Here is a 15,166-nt window from a genome sequence, read left to right on the forward strand (position 1 = left end):
CCCCCTGTAGTGCATCTTAAACATTACACTGAGGGCCAGATGTAGGTAAATCTAATTTACAGACTCATAAATACCGAATTTTACCGATTCGGTATTTATGAATCGGTAAATTAGAAGGAGGGAGATGTAGGTAATTATTTTTGGGGAATTACCGAATCTGTAAGATTAGGTATTTACCGAATCGGTAAATACCGAATCCAGCAAGGGTGCAGGGGGTGTCACTTTGACACCCTCTAGCACCCCAAGTGCAGGCTTGTGTGCCATGTGGCACACATACATGACCTAAGGGCATGTCTGTGTGTCACATTGCACAGGTGTGCATGCACAGATGTGCATGCACACCTGAATTCGGTATTTTACCACCCAATAGGATTGGGTGGTAAAATACCGACTCTTAAGGGCCTGTGGCAGTCTGTGGAGGGCCAGTGGCACTCTGTGGAGTGCCACCTACATCTTGATTTACCGAATCGGTAAAAATACCGATTCGGTATTTTACAGAATCAGTAAATTTATTTTACAGAATCTGTAAATTTACCGATTCTGTAAAATAATGGCCCCTACATGTCAAAAGCCAAATACTGGTCGGAAACGGCCGAAATCGGCCGTTTCCTACCGGTATTAAGGCTCCTACATCTGGCCCTGAGTCCTTTGACCATTGTGTCAATGCTGCAGCACACCAACAACTGGTCTATGTACTCAACCAATTTCTCCTAAGGTTGATTACTAAGGCAGGAGATGAAATACGTGATTTTTCCTCTTATTTTCCACTTTTGCATAGCACTATCCAGTTGTGTCACTACTCTTGTTCCTTGTAACATTGGAACTATTAGCAGTAAGATCTGATAGAGACATGAACAAGTTTAAAATCCTTATTTTAACTAATGTGCTCTAATATGCAGTATACGTGCCACAATAAGCAGAAAAATGCATAACACAACTACGGTCAGCATAGAAAGTCATCCATAGATCATAATAGGAGCTGTCAGAGTGAGAGGCAGAGTAGCCTCACCTCCCTCTCCTTGCACAGACGCAGGATGATTATATATCAGAAGATCTCTGGGTGCTATCTGCAGACCCCGTACCTCCGTCCATAGACAATAGTTCTACATCATAGGTGCTGTCATGCTCTTCTCCCTGGAAAAGTCCCTCTCCAAGTGTGTGCTACCTGTGTATTCCAATAAGACCAACGTACGTATTCCCAAGCAACAGCTGCATCTGTATGTTTTGTCTAGGTGCTAGGGCTGGACCAGAACAGAATAACAAGGGGCATTGTTGTTCGACCTTGTTCACAATGTTCAGACTAAATCCCAGGAACCTGCAAAGAGTAAACATAACAGCGGGTTCTCACGTGAAAATATCAAAAGAAGCGATTACAAAATAAACTCATGTAGTAACGTGTGCAAAGCAGTGGACAGTCTGCCTGCTCATGCTAATTTAGGGAAGACAATAATGTCCCCATGAGCCACGTGACACTGTCTTGTACAAATGCCACCCTTACATTTTTCAAATGAGCACACTCCAAAGCTTTATTCAGATTTTGTGCTTCAAATTTGTAAGTAGACATATTGTTCGAGACATTTCAGCTCTTTGTGTCTACTTAGCCACTTTCAGCAAAGTTAATTCGCTAGAGGGCGCCAGACGATCCAAAACCGACAAATTCTTTCTTTCTTTTTTTTTTATTTCAAAAGATTTAAACGCGGTACTTGAAGTTGTACTAAATACAAATAGAACATAAAAACATATGTGATCTGTTGAATGATTCATGGCAACAGCTTGATAATCCTTATGAAGAGAGAGATTGGTAGTAGATGTTGTAGCAAAGATTATTTATGTTAAATCTTTTTGTTTCTTAATGAATTGAATGATCTGATTTCAAATGGCTAGAAGGAGGGCGCCTGCTATTTCTTTAAACTAATATTTCTTAGGGTCCACTAAAAGGGGGATATCCAAGCTTTGGAAGCTGTCAGGAGCCAATAGTTAAGTTCGGGGACAGATTTACCTAATTTCTCATCAGGTAATGACTCAAGACCCTGTTTACCACTTTGGTATGTATGTGGGCCTTAGCAACATACTGCTTAATTCACCAATCCAAAAATATGAAAGCTCGGTGCATGCCGCAGGTGGGCAACTTATGAAAAAGGTTAGAACCGACAAAGATTCTACAATCGAAGAGAATATTATCTTTTTCACGCTACTATAGGAGTATAAACTCTTCTTGCTAAGGGGTCCCCATGGCTCTCCTCTGCGTGTGTATTTCTTTGACTAGTGTCCGTGTCTGTATAAGGTTACAAGCCTAATGTGCTCTAGGTGCTGCATTTTAATTTGATATCTTTGAACTAATTAGATAACTCACCTGAATTCAATGATTTGCAGTTGAAAAGATCTGATCCGGACACGGTGTTGTAATGACCTGGATGGAGGTAGTCAGGGGTAGCTTGGTCATTAAGATCGGGGGGGGGGGCATTTAGATTATAGGAAAAGCAGGGTGCATGAAAGGGAACTAAGGGGTAATGGAAAGGGAGAAGAATGCGGATTTCAGGAACACTAATAGAGAAAGCAAAATATTTTGTAAAATAAGCAATATTTTTGAGGACTTTCAAAACAGAGTGAGAGTGTGTGTGTGTGTTTTTGTCTGTGTGTATGTAAGCATCCGTGCTGAAATCCGAATTACATCTCACAATACCCGGCTGAAAGCACCTGTACCCAACTATTTATCAGTAAATCCATTTATTCAGGGGGGTGTAACAGTCCAAACACCCACCGAAGCTACGCCCCTGTAGTCACCCTACATCCTTGCAAGTATTATTAACAAAGTGTCCAACTGTGTTCTAAACAAAAGAGAAAGAGGCCTTTTCCTGTTGGCTTACAATGTTGTTTCCAGTCTTTATTAACAGGGCCAGCTAAACATACTTTTATTCGACAGCATTGTTTTTTCTTAAATGCTTCCCACTCCCTCGTTAATTTTAAAATGTAGAATGATTATCTACCAGTGGTTGTAATCATCCATCAATTACGCAAATAGCCAGTATCTTGTGCATTATGCTCTTCATTTGAACCCATCCATTCTTAAAATGGTGCTACCGCTTCTTACAAGATCTAATTCCTTCTGTTATGGCACACATACTTTAAACCAGAAAATCACACAATATGCATTTCATAATACATTTGACACTTTATATTCAGATCAAGAAGCCATCTTCAAGCAAGATATCTCTTAATTCTGATGAGCCACGGGTTGTGTTTTCACAATCTGGCCATCTGGGTTGTATTTGTCTTCCAGTACATTCCCTTCACAGGGGAGCCTGTGTAAAGGAGGACTAGGGGTTGCTGGACTCCAGTTTGGTTTTTAATTTTGCCCACTTGTTTTATTATCTGACGCGCCGAGATGCGTTCAGACTCATTGCCATACCCTGGCCACGCCCCCAGGATGGCGGGCTTTTTAAACAAAACAAGAGCACACACATGCAGTGGAAGTGCCACTGGCAAGCCAAAATGCACTAAGAACAAGCCCATCCATGCCCGGACTGAGCCGAAGTGCCAGAACCCCTGGTCATTTTGCTCCCCAGGATGACCGGCTTTTTAAACAAAACAAGAGCACGCCCATGCAGTGGTAGTGCCACTGGCACACCAAAATGCACCAAAGTGCACTAAAGGCAAGCTCATCTGCACCCGTCCATGCCCAGACCACACCGTGGCGCCATAACCCATGGCCATTTTGCCCCCCAGCCACACTATACACTGAGCTATTCGAAGGATGAGCTTCTCAACTGCAACATATCGGGTAGAAAAATCTCCTGTACCACTTTTGACCTTTACACATTGATCACGTTATTTGTAAAGGTTGCAGTTTCTCAACAGTCATTACCAGGGTGGAGGATAATGTTAGTACGGATTATAAAGATGAGGACACTGTTTGCCCTGTAGAAACCTTAACAGAAGGTAAAATAGTTTGCAGACTTATCAATGACGGATCCTTAGTTAAAATTAAAATTGAATTTGCTGAATTCATTACAAACCATTCACCTGAAATAGGATTTGTTACTGAAACCTGTGTGGACTCGACCTTTGGTCCGGATTTAGTTTCTGTCATTCCAATGGGCTACTCCTTATTCAGATTAGATCGCAAAATTAAGAGGGAGGGTTTTAATGGTTCTTTACAGAAACCACAGGGCAGCTACATTTCTGCCCGTGTCTTCTACTGACTACAAAGCGCTTTCCTTTAAACTAGAGCTATCTAAAAATCAGTCTTAACAGAATGTTAATATACCATTCCCCTGGACCAAGGCTACCTTTGTACAATCATTGACTACTCTCATGGAATCCTTCCTACATCTATCTAATTTAACCCTATATGGGGATTTTAACTTTCGTTTAGAAGCTTCAGTGGATAAGGAAACTGAATATTTAATTGACAATATGTCGAGTCTTGACCTTGCTCAGTTAGTATACACTTCTACACACTCAACTGGTCACACATTAGATGGGATATTTTCTAACAACCTGTTATTCAAAGTCAAGTCTTCACTATCACCGGCCTGGTCAGATCATATGACGGTTATGTTTAGGTTGAGAATACCGATTAAACCGCCCCCCACTAGCATACCACGTCAAACTTCTGTGTCACGTGCCGGGAACAAATTTGAAGCAGATAAGCTTAACCAGATCTTATCAGCAACCCAACCAGATTGCATGAATGATCTGGATTGACCAACATCAAATTAACTATTTAGGTTGGCTATGAGGTGGACTGAACGAATAGCCCCTTTAAAATCTCATAGTCGCCGTAGGAGCAAACCAACAGCAGTCTGGTAATCTGACAAATTAAGAACTCAAAAACAGCTCTGTCGACAATAGGAACAAAAATAAAGGAAAAATTATAATACTGGTGAGAGAGGTCAATATAAATAATGTATCAAGGACTATAAAGCCATGATACTGGCTGAAATTCGACCTACTTTATTGATAACATTCAATCGGCAAAGAATTCAGCCAAAACACTTTTCCCGACGGTCAACTCGCTTGCTAACTTACTTCAATAACAGAAACACCTCAGGTAGTAAACAATCCTTCTGTGATTATCTTGCTAAACACTTTCAAAAAAAAGTTGAAGCGGTCTATAACGAATTTTCCTTGAACAAGCACGCCAATCAATCTGTCACTAAAGATATAAGATCCCTCCATCGAAACTGAGACTTTAACGAATCACTCCTCTAATGGTTAACAAGCAAAAAATCCTGACAGATTCAACAAAATCGGGCTCTCCATTTGATCACTGTCCTCCTCAGACAATAATACATATTGCCTCATAGACGGTAGCACCACATCTTACTAACATCTTCAACGAGATGTTAAAATCAGGTTATTTTCCTAAATCCTGGAAGAAAGCTTAAAGAAGCCTACGCTTAATTCTCTGGAAATCAGCAGCTACCGCCCTATTTCTCTTCTCCTGAAGCCAGCTAAACATGTAGATTAGGTTACGAACCTGGAACTATCTTTCTTTTTAAACAATAACCATCACTTAGATTCTTCTCAGTTTGTTTCAGAAGCAATCACAGTACCGAAACGGCACTAGTTGTGGCATTGGATGAAATCAGTACGATACTGGACAATGGTGGTAAAGCAGCACTTATTGTTCTAGATCTGTCGGCTGCATTCGACACGGTCCACTACTCTGTGCGCTTGGATCTTCTTAAAACATTGAGATCAAGGTCATTGTGCCCTGGCCATTCTAAACTCTTTTCTCTCAGACAGAGAGCAATCAGTCGCCCTAAATAATTTTGTATCTATCCCTTTTTCACTCCACTGTAAGGTTCCTCAGGGGTCGTCATTAAGTCCAACACTTTTTAATATTCACGCTACGCCCCTGGCCAGTCCGATCAGCACTTTTGGATTTTCTATAATCTCTTATGCAGATGACACACATATTGTTGTCTCCATTTTAAGTGGTGTTATTGATGCTGCTAACAGGTTCCATGGCTGTATGATGGAAGTGTGCAAATGGATAAAAAATAATTGCCTTAATCTTAACTCTGGAAAGACAGAGGTCCTTCTGTTTGGCAGTGATAATTCCTTTTCGTCCCCCATTTGATGGCCACATGACTTAGGAACTTTCCCAACGCCCATAAGGAAAGTAAGGAACTTGGGTGTTATGTTTGATGACAAGCTACCCTCTCAGATCAAATCAACGAAGTAATTTCTTCCTCTTTCCATTATCTGAGGACAATAACAAATTCTTATCCAGCATCCCTTTTGAACTTTGGAAGAGAGTAACAGTGACCCTTGTGCTATCAAAAATAAATTACTGTAATGCCCTTTATGTGAATATCCTGCAGCAACACCTCAGTTAAACTACAGACACTGCAAAATGCAGCAGCTCACGTGTTCTGAGCTATCCCAAAGTTCAATCAGTCTGCAAGTCATTGCCTAAGCTTCACTGGTTACCGATCAGAAAGCTGATTGGTTTTAAGGCCCTCTGTATTGCCCATAAGGCCCCTCACAAGGTTGGCTCAGAATACCTAAAGCGTAACTTGGCACACTCTGATGCTTTGTTCTGCCTTTACTAAAAGTGTAGTGGGTCCTATATTTAAACGTGCATCCTGGAACGGCAAAGTCTCATCTGCCGTAGTGCTAAATTTGGAACAGCCTTCTTTTACATGTAAAATCTCTGACTAACTTGCTATATTTTAGGACTGTACTACAAACTTCATTGTTTTCCAATCAATAGTGTGCCAGTTTGTGCCTGTGTTCTATTCTGACAATTGCCAGTGCCAAAGACACCCATGGGCATTTGTGTGCTTTATAAGAATATATCATATCATTAATGACTTGCATTTCTTGGTATGTAACCTCTGTATTTGATTTCTTTATTGGAAAAAGCATGTTTTCCCTTACAGAAAGTATACACTGAAATAAACTTCCCTCAGATGAAGGATTTATCTGGGTCCGAAACACATTAGGTTACTTTGAATGTGGAGTACCACAATAATGCCACAAGCTTATAGTGCAACAGTAAGGAAAGCGCTGGATAGCGTAGGGGTAAAAATGACTATTCCCACTCCAGTGAGTGCAATAGTAAGGGAAGCACTGGATAGCATAGGGGTAAAAATTACTATTCCCAATCCAGAGAGTGCAACAGTAGGGAAAGCGCTGGGTAGCGTAGGGGTACAAAATTACTATTCCCACTCCAGAGAGTGCAACAGTAGGGAAAGCGCTGGATAGCGTAGGGGTACAAAATTACTATTTCCACTCCAGAGAGTGCAAGAGTAGGGAAAGCGTGCATAGCGTAGGGGTAAAAATGACTATTCCCACTCCAGAGAGTGCAACAGTAAAGAAAGCGCTGGATAGTGTAGGGGTAAAAATTACTATTGCCACAGGTGTGGCTCACTGGTTAGAGGCGGCAGACCCGGAGGCTGAGAACGGCCCGGGACCAGGGTTCGATTCCCGACGCGGCAGGGTCGAGGACCAGGGTCAGCGGACTGATAATTCTCGCCTCGGTGCCCACTTTGGGCAGTGATCACACTCGGTAACTCTGGGCATTAAGCTTGCCTCATCTCTACAACGGCCCCCCACAGACGCCGGGGATGCCTGGCTTCACCTTGGAGATACCCAGCATGGGACCATCTCACAGGGAAAGCCAGGACGGGTTCCCCAGCGGTCATTCGCGCCAGGATACTCCGGTAGTAATTGAGCGCGCTACAAAACACCTTACATTTACATTTACATTTACACTCCAGTGAGTGCAACAGTAGGAAAAACGTTGGACAACGTAGATGTTAAAAATAACATACTTATAAATGAAATAAATATTGTAATTAAATAATGATTTATTAATAAATTTAGAAACAAATAAAATAAAAACTACAAATATATCAAAAATAACAATTACTTTAATAATATTAAATACTTCCCGCCCTATTCCCCAATAAACACACAACACACTCCACATAAAATGTCATACAATTAAATTAATTTTTAATTAATTAATAAACAATAATTTGCCATTAATAAATACATTAAAATATATTAATTATCAATAACAACAAATATTATGTAATACAAATTAATAACCAATTAATAATTAATTAGCAGAGAAAACAATTATCAATACCAATAAATAATATGTAATAAAAAGTAATAACCAATTAATAATTAACAAACAAATAATTATCAATTCTCAATTTTTCTTAATTAATTACTTAATTACAAATATTTACTTTCCACCCTATTCCCCTTATAAACCTACAACCCAGTCCAATCATAAATTAATACAAATAAAATAATTATCAATTAATAATAATTAATTACCCTATTCCCTTATAAACCCACACCCGCTACAGAAATAAAACACAAAATGTTATTAAAATAATTAATAATTCCTAAAAATTATTATTTAATTTACTATAATTAAATTACTTCCCACCCTATTACCCTATAAACCCACAACCCGCGACGGTACTAAAATGCAAAATTTACTTTAAATAAAAATTACTAATTTTAAAAAAATGTATACATATATTTAAATAAACAGTACAATACTTAACAAAAAATATAGAACACATACATATAGAATACATACTAAAATACATAACACTCATATAAATATCGATATTATTAACATCGATAATTTAACTATCGATATTACTAACATCGATATTTGCAACATCGATATTTCTTACCTTAACCTCAATATTCTGGTTGTCGATATTCTTGATTTCGATATTCTGTCCCTACGATTTTATAACTCAATATAAATGTGCTTCGATATTTAAAAATCAATACTTTCACTGTCCACCACCATTTCCCGCTGAAAGGCAATATTTCTCTCCATGTGTTCCCATACCTGGCTTGTCACGCAGTTTGGTACTTACTTTCCTCCATATTAAAGAGCAGTAGATGTTCCAGCACCCAGCCTAATGTACTGGATAGCTAAATACATAAAAGGTCCCAAAGGCGAGACCGATTGCATTGCAAATGCTTGTTAAAGATAGTGGGTTAATCAGATCTAGGGTGACCAGACATCCCGGATTTCCCTAGACAGTCCCAGTTTTAATGTCCTGGTGTCCCTACGCTTTTCTTCATTTTCAATATATGTCCCAGTTTTTGGACCAAAAGTCAAGTATTTATGCGAATCAGAATTGAAACTATGCTCTCCTTTTAGCTAAGCATGTGCGAATTTTGCGAATCTCGCGTTCGCGAATTTTGTGGATTTACGAACTCGCAATCCGCAAAATCCGCGAATTCCCGCGAATTTGCGGATTTAATTTTTTTTATGTTCGCACGGGTTTCTGCAAGTTTGCGAGGGTTTTGTACAATTTCGCAAATTGTGAAATTGTACAAAACGCGTGCGAACTTGCAGAAACCCGTGCGAACACAATGTGCCCAGTAGGGTATGTGCCTCGTCTTGTGTGAATAAAAGGTCAGAGAAAGATAAGTTCAGCAGATGAAGAGAAAGAAGCTCCTGGTCACAGGAACAGCACGGGTATTGCGCTCGTGAAAGTCAAGGATGCAAAGCCTATCCAGCATCACAGCTGATTTTCCACAGTAGATTTGGGAAGAAGGCACACCTGTCCAGCCTCGACGACGCTCACAATTGTTTTTGGGCTAATGAATGAGTCACTGAATTTGAGCATCAACTAGTTAGAGCGACCATGTGTGTGTTACTATGCAATCGCCCCGAAGGGCGCAGGGGTCCCTTGAGTGAGCTGCAGACCTGTGCCCAGCCATGCAACTATTTTACAATGGCGCCAGCAAGCTGCCAGCGCCGTTGTAAAATAGTTACAAAGTTAGCTTGCACAGGAAGCACTTAGATAAAATAAAGCAGCACCTGCTTCGTTTTATCTAGTGGTTCCTGTGCAAGCTAACTTTGTAACTATTTTACAACGGCGCTGGCAGCTTGCTGGCGCCATTGTAAAATAGTTGCATGAGTGGGGGTTCAACTTTTTAAGATCTTAAGTTTGTTTAGTTTAAGTTAGGTTTGTCACAAATAATAAATAAATAAGTGTGTAAGTGGTGCATAAATCATCCATTTAAGAGATAACTATAACTTTAGAATGTCTAATGTTTGCGTAGTTTAAGTTAGGTTTGTATACCAAACATAAAGTTTTCCTAACTTTAACGTGTCGTTAATCTTAGTTTTTTGGGTGAATTCCAATGGTTTGATAATGGTAGTAACACATTTGTAATATTCATACAGTTTGGTCTTATGGAGTGGAATGTTATTAAGTGGAGTGTGGTACAATATAGTGGAGGATAGTGTTGTAAATTGTACTGAGGTACAGTTTATTGTGGTATAGTGGAGTAAAGTCGAATGAGGTATATTGGAGTGTCATATACTGGAATGGCATACAGCGGATGGAGATGCATACAGTGGAAAGTCGTATAGCAAACTCAGTAGAGTGGCAAACATTGGAGTAGCATAGAGTGTAGTAGCTTACAGGTCAGTGGCACACAGTGCAGTGCTATACAGTGGGATAGCATAGAGTGGAGTGTGGTAAAGTAGAGTTATGTGTTGTAAATATTGTAGAGTGTATTTGCATCCACTGTACTGGCGTACAGTGGAGTGCTATATTCTGGGGTGTTGTACAGTGTAGGGGCATATATTGGAATATTGTATACTGAAATAATGTACAGTGGAGAGGCGTACAGTGGAGCATGGTACAGTGGAGTGGTGTAAATTGGATTAGAGAGTGGGTTGCAGTGGCGTGCCATACAGTGCAATGGGAGCACAGTTTAGTGGTGTAGAATGGGCTTATGTACAGTTGAGTGTGGTACAGTGCAGTGTTATAAAATAAAATTGTGTAAAGTAGGGCTGTATATTGGAGTGCCAAACAGTGCAGTATTGCATAGCAGGACAGAATACACTACAGTTGTGTACAGTGCTGTAGGGTGTAGTGCAATAGTGCATAGTGGAGTAGCATAAAGTTTAGTGCCATACAGTGGAGTAGCGTAGAGTTGAGTAGTGGTCAGTGTAATAATGTTGAGTTTAGTGGTGTTAAGTGTTCAGACGTACAATGGAGTGACATAGGCGAGTAGCATATAGTAGAGTGTTGTACAATTTAGTAGGGTTAATTGTAGAAGCGTAGAGCTTAGTGACATCCAGTGAAGTGTTGTTTAGCTGAGTGGCACAGAATGTTGTACTGTAAAGTGAAATAGCATACAGTGGATTGTGGTACAGTCCATTGGTGTATACTATCTTTTAGTACAATGGCGTGCAATAGAGTGGAGTAGCATACACTGGAATAGTGTGCACTCCAATAGTGTACCATCAAGTTGGGCACAGTGGAGCAGCATATAGTGTAATAGCCTAAAGTAAAGTTGCGTACAGTGGAATAGCATACAGTTGTGAACTTGTGCCCTAAAGTAACTATAACTCGCACTCCGCCATGCACAGTTTTCTCATCAATAATTTAATTGGAAATGTTACAGTGATATTATCAATGATGTCATAGAAGATGTCATGACTGATGTGGGATAATTAGCAGTGCATGCTGAATTTCTGTGGTTTTGTGTGTGTAAAATCCGAACTTAACTATCACATCCCCGAAACCTTTGTTTTTTATTGAATTTCTAAGGTTTCTTAAATACTATTTCCTAACTGTAACATCCCTGAAACCTTTGGTTTTTCTCAGTGAATTTCTACCTTTTTTATTTTCTTAACTATACCGTCCTTGTAACCTTCGTTTTTTTCAGTGAAATCTAAGATTTTTTTAAATGTAAAGTAATATTTAATTGCCATATATTAATTAAACCGCCGCCGTGCAATGTGGGGGCTTGGCATCAGAACAGGTCTGTGGCCAGGCACTATGGCAAATGTCCACATGTAGCCAACCCCACGCCAGGCACTGCAGGCCTGTGTCCAACCCCCCAAAGGCAGCCAACCCAGGAAGGGTGCACAGCCCCCCTCCCCAGGCCTGTTTTGGCCCCAGGGACCCTATTCTATGCCCCCGGGCCTGCCAATTTTTTTTAGGGAAGGGATACGTGTCCTGTCAGGGTCCACCGCTTAATTTATGTGCAAGGGGGCACACAGACCCTCTTATGATACTGGTGACGGCCCCCAGGACCCATTTCATGGGGCCTGGACTTATTTTAAATGGGGAGGGAGGCAAGCAGCCCCCCTCCCTGGGTCGATCTCTGTGCCCAGGGATCTCATCTCATGATGCCTGGCCATATTAGAAAGGGGGCACGCAGTCCCCCTCCCCTGGCCAATATTGGACCCGAAGACTGAACCCACAATTATAAATGGGAAGGGGGCCGGACAGCTCATCTTCAGGTGCGATTTTGGCTCAAGGGACCGCATTCTCCAGGGACTGGCCAATAAAGGGTGGGTGCCCTGGGGCCCACCCAGGACACCCACTGAATTTTTGTTGGGGGCTGCGGGGGAAGCCCAAATGCTCCAGCCAGCTCCCCACGTCCAACGGGAGCTAGCATTGCTCCGGCCCTCATGGAGCAGCTAAAAATGTAGATCCCTGTGGCCAGGAGCAATTTTTTCTTCTGTTTCTCTGTCTGTTTCGGTTCAGGCAGAGAAACAGATTAAAAGACTGCCTCCAGCGGGCGAGACCATTTTTCATGCTCCCACCCGCTGGGAACAGACTTAGTGCTTGCTCTCACTTGGTGGAAGCATTGAAGTTTCTCTTGCCAAGCGATGGCAAACATAGGCTTCCCTGCTCGCATCAGTGAAGACAGGGAAACCGCTATGTCTGAGAGGTGGGCACCTCGGGACAAAGCTGGAGCTGGCCCTAGGGGATGTGGTCGGAGGGTCCACATGTTGGATGGGGTCCCCAGGGCCGAAATTGGCCGGAAGAGGGGGCTATTTGACCACCTCTCCCTTTTTCCAATTTTAGCCAAGCCCCTGGGGATGAGGTCCCTGGGCTGAAATCAGCTCAGGAGAAATGCTGCTGGTCCCCCCTCCCATTTTCCATATCTGCCAGGCCTCAGGGACTAAGGGGCAGATGTATCAAGCCTTTTGCGACTCGCAACCTTTGCGAATCGCAAAAGGTCTTTTTGCATGTTTTGGCATGCATCAAGAATTCGCAAAATAAGAAATAGCAAAAATTTGCGATTCCTTATTTTGCCACAACATTTAAGGAATCGCAATTTTTTCAATTCCTTAAATGCTATGTATGAAGCATTTTTGAATTGCGATTTTTGTTTAAGAATTTGCAAATTACCACCAAGTTGTAGTTGATGGTAATTTGCGAAGTCTTTAAAAAATGCACAATTTAGCATTTTTTATGGTGGCATGTGACGCACACACATGCCCATAGGGCATGTATGTGCACCATATGCACACACATGTACATTTCAGGGGTGCAGCAGGTTGTCTTTGAGACACCCCTGCACCCTTGAAATAATTCTCAAATTGCGATTAGCAAATTGCGAATTCGCAATTTGAGAATTACTTCACAATCATTCCTATGGGCCTCCTGGCCCATAGGAATGCATGGGAAATTATTCCTTATTTGCGAATTCGCAAAATGCGAATTTGCAAATAAGGAAGATTAAGGAATTGCAAAAAATAGTGATTTTTTTCATACATTCCATTTTGCGAATTCTAAATAGCGATTCCTTAAAAATCGCTATTTAGGAATCGCAAAATGGAATCTTGATACATCTGCCACTAAGATTCCCTGGGCCAAAATCGACTTAGGGAGGGGGGCCACATGCACCCGCTCCACATAATAATATATAACATACATATATACATACATATATACATACAATATATAACAGTCATTACATAATAATATAACATACATTTTCCCCAGGCACCTGGCCAACCTGGAGGGGCCAAAAAAAGCAAGCGTGGTGAACTGAACTTGCATTTTTTAAATTTTTCTGCAGATTTCTGCATTCACTGCTGTTTTGCAGGAAAATAAACAACATTTTTGGGGACCCCACCAACAGGCCTAGGGGTCAAAGTATTCCTGCCTTACCCTTTTGTCTTTTTTTATTGTTTTTTCTTGGATCTCGGCTGAGTCCAAGTCCCAAGATTGCTGTCAACACTTCCTTTTAGAAGTGTTAGCAGCTAATTAGATCTCATTTTGAGATCTGTTGGATTCGTAACTGAGGCACATGGCACCATAAAATTCCTTGAGCTGAGTGGGGGTCGCTCTGGCTCCCGGGAAGGTAGAAAAGGGCAGAGCCGGCCCAGGCTCAGCCGAACGAGGCCTAGAACGCCGAAATTCCTCCTTTGCGTCAGCCAACTGATGAGGAAAAGTGAAAGCACACTTCAACATCTGTGTTTGTCATGCTTCTTACCTGACCTACTTGAAGACTTCGAGTGGGAGGACGAAGTCTTAGGGTGCTGGACCTTCCTCTTGACCGAGAACGAGAGCTCCGGTGTGAATGACGCAGAACCAAACGGGGGGCCGCAAGCAGCCGTAGGGACTGCTCCCTCAAAGCTTTCGGAGCCATGGCCTGGCGGTTGGAGCACGACTTTGAGTCGAGGTTGTGCTCCTTGCACCAAAGACAAACTAGGTGTGGATCTGTGACTGACATGGTGCAGTGACAGGCGCAACACAGCTTAAATCCAGAAGCCTTCTTGGACACCCTACACACCAAAAACAGTCGACAAAACGTAAAAAAAAATCTGTCAAAAAGTGACAGAGGCTAGCTTTCTTCGTGGATCTGCGTTAACTGGCGCCGAAATAAAAGAACTGATGTCAGCTTGCTGAGGTGACACCTATGTAGGTGATGAGGACGTCACAACAAAGAATCCTATAACATCACATGGAGCCAACTGACACCATCTTCTGGCGCTCAAGGGTATTGCTTCCGGATCCAGTCAGACATCTGGGAAATTCAAAGGTAAGGAATCTGCAGCTATATGTCTCTATCAGATTTAAATTTACCCATGTTTAGACAACAAAACCTGTGATACTTCTCTGAACATCAGATACTCCTATTGATCTTTTGTATTGCTGTGACTGAACTGCTTGTTTGACTAATATTGCTCCTCCTCAATTTCTTCTGTAGGTTGGGCCTGCAGGTTGGTATTCTATACCTTTATAGCATGGCGTTAAGCGTTGTGTACCTTAATCTGATTTTGAATTTGTAATAAACCTTCATAACCTTAGCTGCTGATTCCTGGTCCCCTTTGTGTAACCACATGGATTACACTGTTAATTGATACTGATTGATGAAACATTAGCTCTGCTCACCCCTTAGT

This window comes from Lissotriton vulgaris, chromosome 11 (assembly GCF_964263255.1).
Source record: "Lissotriton vulgaris chromosome 11, aLisVul1.2, whole genome shotgun sequence".
Classification (NCBI taxonomy): Eukaryota; Metazoa; Chordata; class Amphibia; order Caudata; family Salamandridae; genus Lissotriton; species Lissotriton vulgaris.